Source organism: Polypterus senegalus, chromosome 7 (genome assembly GCF_016835505.1).
Source record: "Polypterus senegalus isolate Bchr_013 chromosome 7, ASM1683550v1, whole genome shotgun sequence".
NCBI lineage: Eukaryota > Metazoa > Chordata > Cladistia > Polypteriformes > Polypteridae > Polypterus > Polypterus senegalus.
The window spans coordinates 51,151,056-51,165,614 of NC_053160.1; the positions used below are offsets into that span (position 1 = coordinate 51,151,056).

Genomic DNA, 14,559 nt, shown 5'->3' on the forward strand with positions numbered 1-14,559 from the left:
AGGCCATTTATCTGTTCTCATCCTCTTAGATCTGAGTGCTGCATTTGACACCATTGATCACAACATTCTTAGAAATCGCCTTAGTCAATGGGTGGGCCTCTCTGGCAGTGTCTTAAATTGGTTTGAATCCTACCTGACAGGGAGAAAATATTTTGTTAGTTGTGGGAATTACAACTCGAAGACACATGATATCCAATATGGTGTTCCACAAGGCTCTATCCTGGGTCCGCTGTTATTCTCAATCTACATGCTTCCGTTAGGTCAGATTATCTCAGGGCACAACGTGAGCTACCACAGCTATGCTGATGACACACAGCTGTACTTATCAATAGCACCTGATGACCCTGATTCTATTGATTCACTAACACAATGTCTGACTGTATCTCAGAATGGATGAATAGTAATTTTCTCAAGTTAAATAAAGAGAAAACTGAAATTTTAGTGATCAGCAATAATGGATACAATGAGGCTATTAGAAATAAACTGGATACATTAGGATTAAAAGTCAAGACGGAGGTAAAAAGCTTAGGGGTGATTGTTGACTGTAATCTGAATTTTAAATCACATTTTAATCAGATCATTAGGACAGCATTTTTTCACTTAAGAAACATAAGTAAAGTTAGACCTCTTATATCACTGAAAGATGCTGAGAAATTAGTTCACGCGTTTGTTTTCAGTCGACTAGATTACTGTAATGCACTCCTCTCTGGACTACCCAAAAAAGATATAAATCGTTTGCAACTAGTGCAGAATGCAGCTGCTAGAATCCTAACTAGGAAAAGAAAATCCGAACACATTTCTCCAGTTTTAATGTCACTACACTGGTTACCTGTGTCATTCAGAATTGACTTTAAAATTCTGCTTATCTATACTAATAAAAGGCAAAGCCCTCACTCACTCACTCACTCACTCATCACTAATTCTCCAACTTCCCGTGTAGGTAGAAGGCTGAAATTTGGCAGGCTTATTCCTTACAGCTTACTTACAAAAGTTGGGCAGGTTTCATTTCAAATTCTACGCGTAAGGGTCATAACTGGAACCTATTTTTCTACATATAATGTAATAGAGTTGAGTTGGAGATGGCCGTGGGGGGCGGAGTTTCGTGTGACATCATCACGCCTCCTACGTAAGTACGTAGAGAACAAGGAAGAAACTCCAAACAGCGATGAGCACAAAACGCCATTTCACAATTGAGAAGGCAGAAAAACATTATGAAGCAAATAAGCATATTCATAAGTACAGCTACTGCGGAAACAAAGCACGGCGTGAACCGTAAGTTTATATTAAATTAAGTTCATAGACAGGCTGCCACTAGCGTTTGTAATTTAGTGCCTGCCCATATAAGGCCGCCCATCAGCGGCAATCCAATACAAACACTGCCGGTAAATATTCACGTGTGAAGGACTGTGCTTATGCAGAGGAAGATGAGATGGTCAGGGTGGTGTTTGGCACAAACTCAGCGAAAGTTGAGAGAAACTTTTAAGTGCCGGGTCTTAGCTGACATTACACGAGATGGCACCAGCACAGCTGGGAACCTTCGATGCAAGAACACCAAGCGGCTCACGTGAACTGACGCAGTGCACAGACAAAAAGCAACAGTTCCAAAGAGTGCTGAACAAAACCGAATTACACAATTGAGAAGGCAGCAAAAAAATATGAAGCGCCTGATACATAGAATCATATTCATAAGTGCAGCTACTGCGGAAACAAAGCACACGGTGGAAAAAGTGAATGTCCCGCTAAAGGAAGACAGTGTAAAAAAAAACCTGTGCATGCAGTTTGTCACATCTCAGATAAAGAGGAAGACGAGCTGTTTATTGATGCAGTAAGAAACTAATCGATGAATGAAACCTCTTATCTTTACAACGATTGACAAACACGGAATGTAACTTGAACACAACACATCGCATACAAATACGACCTGATTGAAACAAATAATGATAATCAAATCCTTGATGACAGCAACATTCAATAACACTCACAAAACAATTGCTGTATATTGACAATCATGTTACGTTATTTTTAAAATGTTCCCTTTTCATAACTTCTACTTCTCCACTGCGATATGCGGGTATATATATAAATGTATATATATACCCCAATCTACAGTACATACTCTCGCATAAACAAGCCACACGCTGTGGCTCAATTGTAGAGTCTTAAGCCTCTAATGCCGACATTCGAGGTTCGATTCCCGAGAGGGGAGCACTGAGTATGTACGCGCGCTACCGATTCATTTTACCTTCGCATCTCCTTGGTTTGGGACGTATGAAAAATATTAGGTTAACGCAGAATCATGTTACGTTATTTTTAAAATGTTTCCCTTTATTAGCACAAGCACAGCTGAGAAGCTTCGATGCATGTACTCCATAACGCGCTAAAAATAACGATTTAATCACACTTTCAATTCCAAGCAAACGGAACTTTTGTCAATGCATGATTTCCTGGTACATCCATTACACTGATGCACACATCACAGCTACAAAAATGTTAGAGTCGGAATAAAGCGCGTCCTACGACTGATCATTTCGACTTCCCGAGCAAAGCCTTGATAAAAGCATGGTTTTGTGCACACTGAAAAGCAAGCAAAATTAGATGCATTACAGAAAGCGGACTTTGTGGCTCTTACTGGGGATCATTGGACTTCCGTGACCGTTAGTAATTCTAAATACATCTAATTACAAAATGTTCAATGATCACACTGTTTTAGCCTAATGTACAAAATAATTTTGGCTAAGGTTACTCAGAGTTTAAAGATTAAGTTGGTCAAATTACCTTTTATGTTTCTGACTTATTTTTTAAGAAGAAAACTGCACTTTATGTTGAAATTTTGGTTATTATTATTTAAAGACAATACTATTCTGAAAATCTACTTAAAGTACTTAAACTACCACTTTATTTTTAAGTCTGCCCAATTTTAACCAGGGATGATATTTTTGTTTCTGTTTTGAATTCAAATGCAGTTTAAAGGCTTTTTTTCAGAAATTAAAACAGCTTCAGTTTACAATATTCATGTACATGTCTATTATTTGATTCTGTCGCCCACTAAAACACTTTTAAATTAAAAAAAATTTGCGATTTGGGGCAAATTTACGTGTCGATTACATACGATTAATCAAGATTAATTCTTACACAGCCTCTAATTAATTGGATTAATTTTTTTAATCGAGTCCCACCCCTAATATATATATATATATGTATATATATATATGTATATATATATATATATATGTGTGTGTGTATATACAGTATGTGTATATATGTATATGTGTATATATGTATGTGTGTATATGTATATATATATAACTGTATATATATGTGTATAAATATATATATATTTATATATATATGTTTATATATGTGTCTGTGTGTGTATATATAACACTCATGACAATGACAAAACAATTACATTGTCAATCATGTTATGTTATTATTAAAATGTTTCCTTTTCTTTTTACTTCTCTGCTGCCAATCAGGTATTTTGCTATATATATATATATATATATATATATATATATATATATATATATATATATATATATATATACACACACACACACACAGATATATATAAATATATATATGTATATATAAATAGATAGATATGACAACAACACTCATATCAATAACAAAACAATTACATTAACAATCATCTTACGTTATTTTTAAAATGTTTGCTTTTCTTTTTCATAACTTCTTTAACACACTACTTCTCCGCTGCGAAGCGCGGGTATTTTGCTATGGTTTATAAAGCCTTAAATAATCTTGCCCCATCTTATATATCGGAATGTCTGACACCTTATATTCCAAATCGTAACCTCAGATCCTCAAATGAGTGTCTCCTTAGAATTCCAAGAATAAAACTTAAAAGAAGTGGTGAGGCGGCCTTCTGCTGCTATGCACCTAAAATCTGGAATAGCCTGCCAATAGGAATTCGCCAGGCTGATACAGTAGAGCACTTTAAAACACTGCTAAAACACATTACTTTAACATGGCCTTTTATAACTTCATTTTAATCGTAATTTAACTTAATCCTGATACTCTATATGTTCAATCTCCTCAAAATAACTATTCATGGTGGCTCTAAAATCGGTACTGAACCCTACTCTCTTTTCTGTTTCTTTTTCCGGTTTCTTTGTGGTGGTGGCGCACCTACTCAAAGCTTCATGATGCTCTAACAATGATGGACGGAGTAAAAGGCAGGAGTCTATGTGACCATCATCATCATCAAGCCCTTCCGTGAGAATCCTAGATCCAAAGAGGACTGTTTCATTTATGTTAGGTAGAATGCCCAGAGGGGACTGGGCGGTCTCATGGTCTGGAATCCCTACAGATTTTATTTTTTCTCCAGCCGTCTGGAGTTTTTTTGTTTTTTCTGTCCCCCCTGGCCATTGAACCTTACTCTTATTCAATGTCAATGTTGATTTATTTTGTTTTATAATTGTGTCTTTCATTTTTCTATTCTTTAATATGTAAAGCACTTTGAGCTACTGTTTGTATGAAAATGTGCTATATAAATAAATGTTGTTGTTGTTGTTGTTGAATGTGGCAGAAAGTAATTGAAACAACAAGAATAGAAATTAGTAAATTTTGCTTAATCTGCATTTGTTTGTGTTAATGATAAACACCTTGCTGATCAGAAAAAACCAGAGACCTCATGTATAAAACCTTCTTACACTCTAAAACATACAAAAGTAATTTCTTAAGCAAAAAATGTGATCTATAAAACCCAAACTTTCCACAGAAATTGGCTTAAACTTACAGAAAGCTACAATCATCCATAAGTTTTTCTATTATTTAATTGCTTAATCAAAGAAAACAGATAACACATTTTTATTTTTATTTGTCACAGTATGACATGTGTTAGAGACTTTAGCTTACACTGCCACACCCAACTTTGCGTAATTGCAGACTGCAGTACCAATGAGTTCAGTCACGTAACACCCCACAAATTGCGAAATCCTCATCGCATTACACTATGATTAAGATTAGGGTTTTGGGAAAGTTATCTGACTCAAAGGGTGTTTCATGACCGACATTGTGGGCATTACCTGACCTATATCATAGGTATTGCAGGCTGCAGTTAGACCCATCTTGCCACACCACTGCTTGTACATTCTCTAAACTGCTTATCCAGGGAAAAGGACAGCGGGAGCATATCCCAGTTAGCAGCGGCAGGAACAACCCCTAGAGAAAGCGCAAGATCTTCACAATGTGAAAACACACACAAACAAACACAGACATACATCAGAGGATGATGTAGCATCACTAATTCACCTAACCTGCATTCCTTTGGAAACCTGAGAAAAACTCATGTAGAACTATGTGCAAACTCCACGCAGGAAGCACCAATGACAATACCCCTTATGAGGCAGCAGCACTACCACTGTGTCACTGTATGCCTAATTTATTGATTATCATATTTACATTAACTGTGGCCTTACAGATTGAAGAAAAAAAAATCCCGTTAAGAATTATTTTAGTAACATAACATATTCATTGATGGAGCTGGGCCCTGCTGGCCACGCCTTAAAATGCCAAATGTCAGTAACAGCTCAGATTCACAATAAGTTTCATCTTCTATGTTCTCCCATGGTTTGAAAGTAAAGACGCAACTCAGGAACATGGCCTAATTTATATGGTGATTAGATCATGCCATACAGGGTTACTGGCAGAAGGTTGACCAGGAGTAGCTAATAGGATATGCATGAGTGCTTACTTTTAAGTTGACCTGAGATTTATAAAGAAACTTGGCATGAAACCTGGCACACTTACAGTTTAATAAATCTTACTTGTGTGTATGCAATTTTTGCCTATGGTGAGCAAGATTTTAGGAAGTAATAAATAATAATAATACATTTATATAGCGCCTGTGTTCTTGCTCCTCCTCTGTTCAATGCTTGCAAGGACTGGGTGTTGGGCAAGGTTGTGGGGTCCAGTGGCTGTGGAGTATCTGTTGGTGAAGAAAGGTTTACTGATCTTGACTTTTCTGACGATGCTGTGATCTTCGTAGAGTCAATGGAGGCTCAGAGTGGGGCTCTCGAGAGACTGAGCGAGGAGTCAGAGTGTCTGGGCTTGCAAGTGTCCTGAATAAAAACCAAGATCCAGGCCTTTAATGATCTCTTGGGCACAGCCATCAGCAGTGTGTCTGTCTGTGGAGGGAGCGTTGACCTTATTGAGAGGTTTACTTACCTCGGCAGTGACATTCATGTCTCTGGTGACTCTTCCTACGAAGTCAGTAGATGGACTGGAAAAGCATTAGGGGTCATGAGGTTGCTGGAAAGGGCTGTGTGGCGCTCCCGCTATCTTTGCAAAAGGATGAAGGTCTAAGTCTTTAGAGTACTGTTGCTTCCAGTCTTGCTATATGGTTGTGAGACATGGACGTTATCCAGTGACCTAACACAAAGACTGGACTCCTGCTGTACTGTGTCTCTTCTTCCTTGGGTACCGCTAGTTTGACTTTGTTACTAATGAGCAGTTGTTCATTGAGTTCCAAATGAGGCACATTACCTGTATTGTGAGGGAGCGTCAGTTACTGCACTACGGACATGTGGCACGATTTCCTGAGGGTGATCCAGCACGCAGGATTCTCATTTTTGATGACCCAAATGGCTGGACAAGGCCAAGGGGACGCCCACATAATACCTTGCTGCGGCAGATAGACGGTCATTTCCGGAGGGTGGGACTGGACCGCGTGTCTGTATAGGGGGGTTGCCAAACAGGATCCCAAGCTGCTTTGTCATGTGTTGGGTGGAGCAACACGCTGTACCAGTGCATGCTCCCAAACCTGACCTGACCTGATAGCACATTTCCCATGCTCACATAAGCAATGTTTTATGCTTGAAGCCAGAGGTCACCCACTATGCTTAAACATTAGTTCTGTGGTTCCCCCAGGCTAACTAAGAGATTATATCTTTCCAGCATATTAAGGAATTATGCTCCTTGGGTAATCTCAGTTTGTCATCATAGTATGTAGATGTATGAAGAGTACACAAAAACTCCTGGAACTGTAATTAAAAAAAACTATTATAAAACTTACAGCAATTACCTTTAGTCACAGTCAAAATACTCTCCATGTGATGCAATACACTTGTCCCAGACCTTCTCGAATTCCTGCTAACATTTCCTTTACTCCTCTTTTGTTACCATGTCTACAGCCTCTGATCAACTTTACTGGATTTCTTCTAAGGAATCAAATCTTCTTTTCAGTTACAATTTCAATTTCAGGAACTAAAGAAGTCATAAAGAATGAGAACTGGCAGAAAACAGGGGTCTGGGGTGAAGGGTGGTGATGTGGCGACACAACAATCACATTTTCTTTGGTCAAAAACTGATAAGTGGTATCTGCTGTACTGTCATAGTACAAAATACAGTTTTTTGTGTGCCAATTTTCTAGATTTTTTTTCCTAATGCATTCCCGTAGATGCCTCTGCACTTCAATGTAAAGTCATTTTCTAACATACTTAATCCAAACCCTGGATCCTATCCCAGCTAGCATAGGGCACAAAGCAGGAACAAACAATGAACAAAAGATACCATTGAAGTCGGCAATGCGCTGCTGCCCTGTCTATGTAAGGTCACTGATTAATGGTCTTTTCATGGGTAACAAACTCTTTATGAACAGGTCCACCTGTGTCTAAAAACTCAATCATCATTGTCTTTTGAAAATCTGCCATGGTGATTAGGAGGAAAAAAAAAAAAGTTACTGTCACCTGTGTAACTGCAAAAAAAAAAAATGCACTTGATCAACTCAGCATGATGGCACTCAATGGAATGATGCGATGCATATAATACAGAGTGGTAAATTAGATAACTACACCCTACTCATGTGCTATTGATTAACTCCAGGAATTCTTGGGTCCTCCACTTGCACAATGACTGGTAAATCAAAAGCTTTAACACTACATGTGGATTCTAATTGGTCAGTTTCATTATCACCTATACCATTGCTGAAAAGTATGAACCCAAAGTACTTTAAGTCCTTGACTCATTCATACACACTTCATTTTTAACAGTGGATAATGACTGCAAAAGTGGTAACTCAATAAATTTATTCTTGCATTTGCAACAGAAATACGCAGTGGAATGGGAGCAATATATGGAACTATAGGACAAAGGGGCAGGCTGTCTGAAGTAACTAAATGTTATATTTGATGTACAAGACCTTCATGTTAAAATGCCATATTCCATACTTTTCTATAGCCCTCCTTTGTTCTGATATCTTTCTAAAAGAGACATCTGCATAGCTGTTTCTGGGTGAGAAGGGGAATTGGAGTTTCTACTGGTTAAGAGAGTATTACTTAATAAAAAAAAAAATGTGATGTTTAGCATTCAAACCAAAGTAAATTTACTTGTTTTTGATGTAGTTTGATTGGGTGCAGGTCTGATGAAGCACTTCATGGATTCAAACGCTTGTTTTCATATTAAAGTGACAGGTGTGCCATTCTGCATCAATATCACAAATCTGATGTCAACCTATTAGCTGGAAACAGTCCAAATGAATGTGGTATGCAAATATTGAATCTTCTCTTAAACTAGCAATCTGAGCTGTCAGTAGATGGGCACATGTGTTTCTATGCATTCCCAAAGGATTATACTGCACTGTTAAGCATAGTTGCTGTACTACACACTTTTGTTTTCTAAATCCTACATCTAGGCACCTTCTCCCACTTATTGTTAGGTCCGATTATATTCGCTTCCAAAAGATACACAAAACCAGGCCAGAGTGTCTACTGGCCTGCCTAATGATAGACCTCAACCCAGGCAGTCAGACCCCAAACTCTACCGACACACTCCAGCATGTCCAGGCCCCAAAAATGGTGAACAGGCTTTTAAAGTTTAAAATACTTTAAATGTCCCAAAACATACCAAAATGCCTCTGAAGGCAAGAGAAACATAGATATACAGTAATCCCTCCTCGATCGCGGGGATTGCGTTCCAGACCCCCCCCGCGATAGGTGAAAATCCGCGAAGTAGAAACCATATGTTTGTATGGTTATTTTTATATATTTTAAGCCCTTATAAACTCTCCCACCCTGTTAACATTATAAGGAGCCCTCTAGACATGAAATAACACCCTTTAGTCAAACGTTTAAACTGTGCTCCTTTACAAGACAGAGATGACAGTTCTTTCTCACAATTAAAAGAAAGCAAACATATCTTATCTTCAAAGGAGCGCCGTCATAAAGGAGTGCCGTCAGGAGCAGAGAATGTCAGAGACTAAGAGCGCTCGCAAAGAAAAGCAAACAATCAAAAAATCTATACGTGCTTTTAAGTATACAGAAGCACCGTGATAAAGCGGCATTTTGTAGAAGAGTGTCCCGTGTCCTCTGTGCAAACAGCCCCTCTGCTCACACCCCCTCCGTCAGGCAGAGAGAGTGAGAAAGATAGAGAGAAGCAAACAAGCACCGCGCGGGAAGCATATCTTATAGCATTGAGGAGTTTTAGTTAATATGTAATACATGCTCTGATTGGGTAGCTTCTAAGCCAACCGCCAATAGCTTCCCTTGTATGAAATCAACTGGGCAATCAAACTGAGGAAGCATGTAACCTAAATTAAAAGACCCATTGTCCAGAAAGCGCGAACCAGCGAAAAATCTGTGATACATATTTAGATGTGCTTACATTTAAAATCCGCGATAGAGTGAAGCCGCGAAAGTCGAAGAGCGATATAGTGAGGGATTACTGTAGAGGCAAATCCAAAAAACACCTTTATAAAAAAGGATTTACAGTATTTTAATTTAATCAATAAGAAGCAAAAATGGCAAAAGAAAAAAAGGCAAAAGGTTTGCCTAAGAAGGAAATATACAAAAAAAAACCCTAATCTGAAATCCAGTAATTGCAAACCAAACAAAAGTAGCAAAAATGTAAAAACCAGAAAAAATAATACTCAAAAACTATGCACTTTTCCAAATACTCACAATAAACCACTGAAGGATCTATTCCACAACCTATGAACATAAAGACTGAACCCGCCTCTTGGGGATTCCAACGACAACACACTGGTGCATAGGTGAACATATTACACACAGAAAGTAAATAATAAATAAACAAAATAACAGTAACAAAATTTATATAATTTCAACACATAAAAATAATACCTCAGAAAAACAAAGAAAAATAAATATAAGCTAGAAACCATAACACAAATAACCCTTTACCCAAGAATTTTTGTGAGAAACTGAGTCAGAATAATGTTGAGCCATTTGACAGCTTCGTTAAGGTTAAAAAGATCAAACAATAGTTACAAGTTTGGGAAATCATCAAGTTGCATGCACATGCTCTTGAAAATACTCATGAAGTTTATTCATTGAATTACACAACCCAAAAAAACTATTATCTTATAGTAGAAAAAACTGTGTGAATCTATGAGAGGCCATTACTCTATCAATGAGGATAAAATATTTGTCTAACTTTGTTTTATCATTTAAACGAAGGGTATGAAAGCGAATGCTTGAAATATTGGCAGCTGGCAGATATGCACAGGCAATACAATAAGCTGGAAAAACTACAAGTAGCACACCCCAACTTCACACAGTCTGTGGTTACTCATATCTCACCTTATGGTGTCAGGCAAGTGAAACCCAGATACCGTAGATACTCATGTATAAGTCGAAAAATTTATGCCTTAAAATTCATTCAAAAACACAAAGTCGACTTATCCTCAGAGCAACACTAATTTCATTAAATAATTCTTTAAACTGTAAAATACCGTACTTGAATTTGAGCATTAGCTTTTGCAGGTTTTGGATAACAAACATACCATTAGCTGGCAGTAGATGGCGGTAACCGGAAACATATAGTATTTTGGACCATAAGGTGCACCGGATTTTAAAGCACAATATCAATGAATGGGTTTACTTTCATACATAAGGCGCATCGGATTATAAAGCGCATTCAGCAAAACAAAATAGATAAGTCAAACTTTATTCAACTCATTCACAGTAACTCTCAACATTGCTCAGTTGTAACATTAAATACAAAACAATACACTCACTTTTTCAGTTCATTCCTCTTCCACAAATCTATTAAATTCTTCATCCTCAGTGTCTGAGGTAAAAATTTGGGCGATTTTAGCATCAAGCATGCCCGGATCTCTCTCGTCATTATCCGAGTCAGTCTCATTGCTGTTACTTAGCGGTTTAGTGATGATTCCGCCCTCCGTGAAAGCTCAAAGATACTTGAGACTGATACCTTAGCCCAGGCATCCACGATCCATTGGCAGATAGTGGCGTAACTCGCCTGGCGTTGCCTGCCTGTCTTAGTGAATGTGTGTTCGCCTTCCGTCATCCAATGCTCCCACGCATCCCGCAATTTAACTTTGAACGACCTGTTGACACCGATATCTAACAGTTGGAGTTCTTTGGTTAATCCACCCGGAGTGATGGCAAGCTCTGAATTAGTTTGCTTCACTTGGATTTTGACAGTATCAGTGGGATGGGCACGCATGGAGTCGCAGATCAATAGAGACAGAGATTTGTGGAAAAAGCCATCCGGTCTCCTGACGTATGGTAAACTTCCTGACTACGGTAGCCGTAATGCTACAACAATCCATCAAGCGGTGCAGCTTCGTAGCTTACCAAAGTCATTCTAAAACATTTTGACAGATTTTTGAGCACCGTGTACCACATAAAATCGGTTTGAGGTCAGTAAGCACAACCAGAATTAATACATAAGGCGCACTGGATTACAAGGCGAACTGTCGATTTTTGATAAAATTAAAGGATTTTAAGTGCGCCTTATTGTCCGAAAAATAATCAACATCCTCCCACAGTCCAAAGACATGCAGGTTAGGTAGATTGGCGATTCTAAATTGGCCCCAGTGTGTGCTTGGTGTGTGGGTGTGTCTTGCAGTGGATTGGCATCCTGCCCAGGATTGGTTCCTGCCTTGTGCCCTGTGTTGGCTGGGATTGGCTCCAGCAGACCCCCGTGACCCTGTGTTCGGATTCAGCGGGTTGGAAAATGGATGGATGGATTTAATACAATCTACTCAACATTCATTTGGCACAACGTTTTGCAGCTCTTTTATTAAATTTGCATTGAATTGTCTCTGGAAGAAGCTTGAAGACCCCACTATTATTGCATTATTAGCCTACGTATATTTAATTGCAGTTTATTAGTAAAATAGTTTAATATATTAAGTTAAACTTCTTACCGGTACGATCATGAATTCTAAAAAGAAGACAAGAGCATCATATCTCGCATCGTTCAAACTGAAAGTTATTCAGCGTGCTGAGGAAACCTATAATTGTGTGGCTGGTAGAGAGTTTTGCGTTAGCGAAAAACTTGTAAGAGATTGGAGAAAAAATAAGTCTTCTCTACAAGCAATGCCAAAGTCTAAGAAAACATTGCATTTTAGACTTTCGCCTTTCAGTGGACTGGAAAAGGGCTTGAATGACTGGATTGTGGAATGCAGGCAAAATGAATATGTTGTGACTCGTTCGAGCATTCAGTTATGGGCACTTCAATTGGCAAAAGGAGGAAAGTATTTAACGATCGATGGTAAGCCTTTGTTGAAATTTCAAGCATCAGCTGGCTGGTGTACGCGGTTTATGAACAGATATGGGCTGTGCCTTTGTCAGCGAACAAAAATCGCGCAGAAGCTGCCGATAGATCTGGAAGAAAAGGTCAGTTCCTTTCATAAATTTATTATCAAGCAAAGAAAAAGGCATGGCTTTGATCTCAGTAACATTGGTAACATGGATGAAACACCAATGACATTTGATATGCCGGGGAATCGAACTGTAGCAGGTATTGGTGAGAAGACTGTACTTATTAAGTCAACAGGCCATGAAAAAACCCATTTCACCGTTGTCCTCTCTTGCTTGGCAGATGGTACAAAGCTACGCCCAATGATAATATTCAAGAGGAATTCGTTCCCAAAGAACATAAAATTTCCTGCAGGCATTACTGTTCGTGTACACCCCAAAGGCTGGATGGATGAGGCTGAAACGAAATTGTGGCTTCAAGATGTGTGGGATAGGCGATCAGGAGCAAGACAAAGTAAACGCCCGTCACTTTTGGTGTGGGACATGTTCCGTGCTCATACATCATAGGATGTGAAGGATGAAGCCAGGAAAATGGCTACTATGTTAGCTGTTATTCCTGGCGGATTGACATCGATGCTCCAGCCATTAGATGTTTGTTTGAACAAGCCATTCAAGGACAGAGTACGCAGCATGTGGCAGCAGTGGATTGTGTTCTGGAGAAGTAAAATTAACAAAAGGAGGGAATTTGAAGAAACCAGACATTGATTTAGTAGCTAAATGGGTAAAGGAAGCTTGGGACTCAGTTCCACCAGAAATGATCAAAAAGTCATTCTTAAAATGCGGCATCAGTAATGCTATGGATGGATCAGAAGATGATGCCATCTATGAAAGACAAAGAATCAGCAGCAGATGATTCAACAATCGGCGACAGCGAAGAGGATGATGTTTATGCTGACAACGTCACGGAAGAAAACTTTCATGTTTTATTCAGACATTCTGATGACGAAGAGTGAGACTTTGAAGGATTTGATGAAGACACTTAGGGCCACTATTATATGCGAGGGATTTGAATACGAATCTAATTGAAATACTCTAACTGTAAGTAAATGAATAAAAATGTTTTTGGAGTTTTAATTTTGGCTTAATAAAATTCTTCAAAGATTAAAATGTTGAAATTCTGGGCCCAGGTACATTGGGTATAATTATGAAATTCAAAGAATTTGATAGGCTGTCAAGCTTTACCCTCGACTTATACGCGGGTCATAACAAATTTCATAATTTTCGGCTTAAACAATACACTGGACTTATCTGCGAGGTCAACTAATAGGCGAGTATCTACGGTACATTCTTTCTTGCACTGTCAGCAGACAACTGTTTTCTTTTAAAGTGAAATACACCTAAACCACTGACATTTTTTGATGTTTTCTGTTGGAACCATCATATATGCTTTGTTTGATTAACATCATTACCCAAATACTTGAGGAAAATTTTAGTAAAGGATTTATTTTAATCCAGCTAATCAAGTAATTAGAGTTCTTGTGAAACCCCTAGCAATTAAACAGTTATAATCATTATTTTTAATTAGACACATCACAGTCCCGATTTTCTCACTGCACTACTGAATTAACTTTAATGTCATATGCGTTTTTCAAAACTGTTTTTTTCTTTAGTTTTTTTTAATTGTACATTTTTGTGTTCTATATATGTATGTGTCTAACAAATATCTGTTTTCTAAAAAGAAATTAAGATTATTTGAAAATCATACCAAAAATGTGAGAATACTGTCTTTGATACATTTAAATTATTCTACTGAAATGTACATTCTTTGAAAGGAAGTAAGTGATGGCCTAGCCTGTGCTGATTGCAGGTTCTGAGAAGGAGGTGGACTTTTGGCTTAAAAAGTTCTTCGTACCTCAAATGGAGAGGTAATTCCCTAAATCAAAATACTTCTTTAGTTTAGAGAAAATGTTAAGCAACTGAACACTCAAGCTGTTTTGGGTAATTAACCTTGTCTGAAGCAAAAAATTATAACATATGTAAACCATAATGCATAAGAAAGTGATTACATTAT

The 14,559-nt window shown here is 38.0% G+C and overlaps 1 protein-coding gene across 4 annotated transcripts in view; it reads right to left on the bottom strand.

Moving 5' to 3' along the window:
• Positions 1-14,559, bottom strand: part of znf131 (zinc finger protein 131) — a 45,327-nt gene that overhangs the window by 14,531 nt on the left and 16,237 nt on the right. The window lies entirely within an intron of this gene.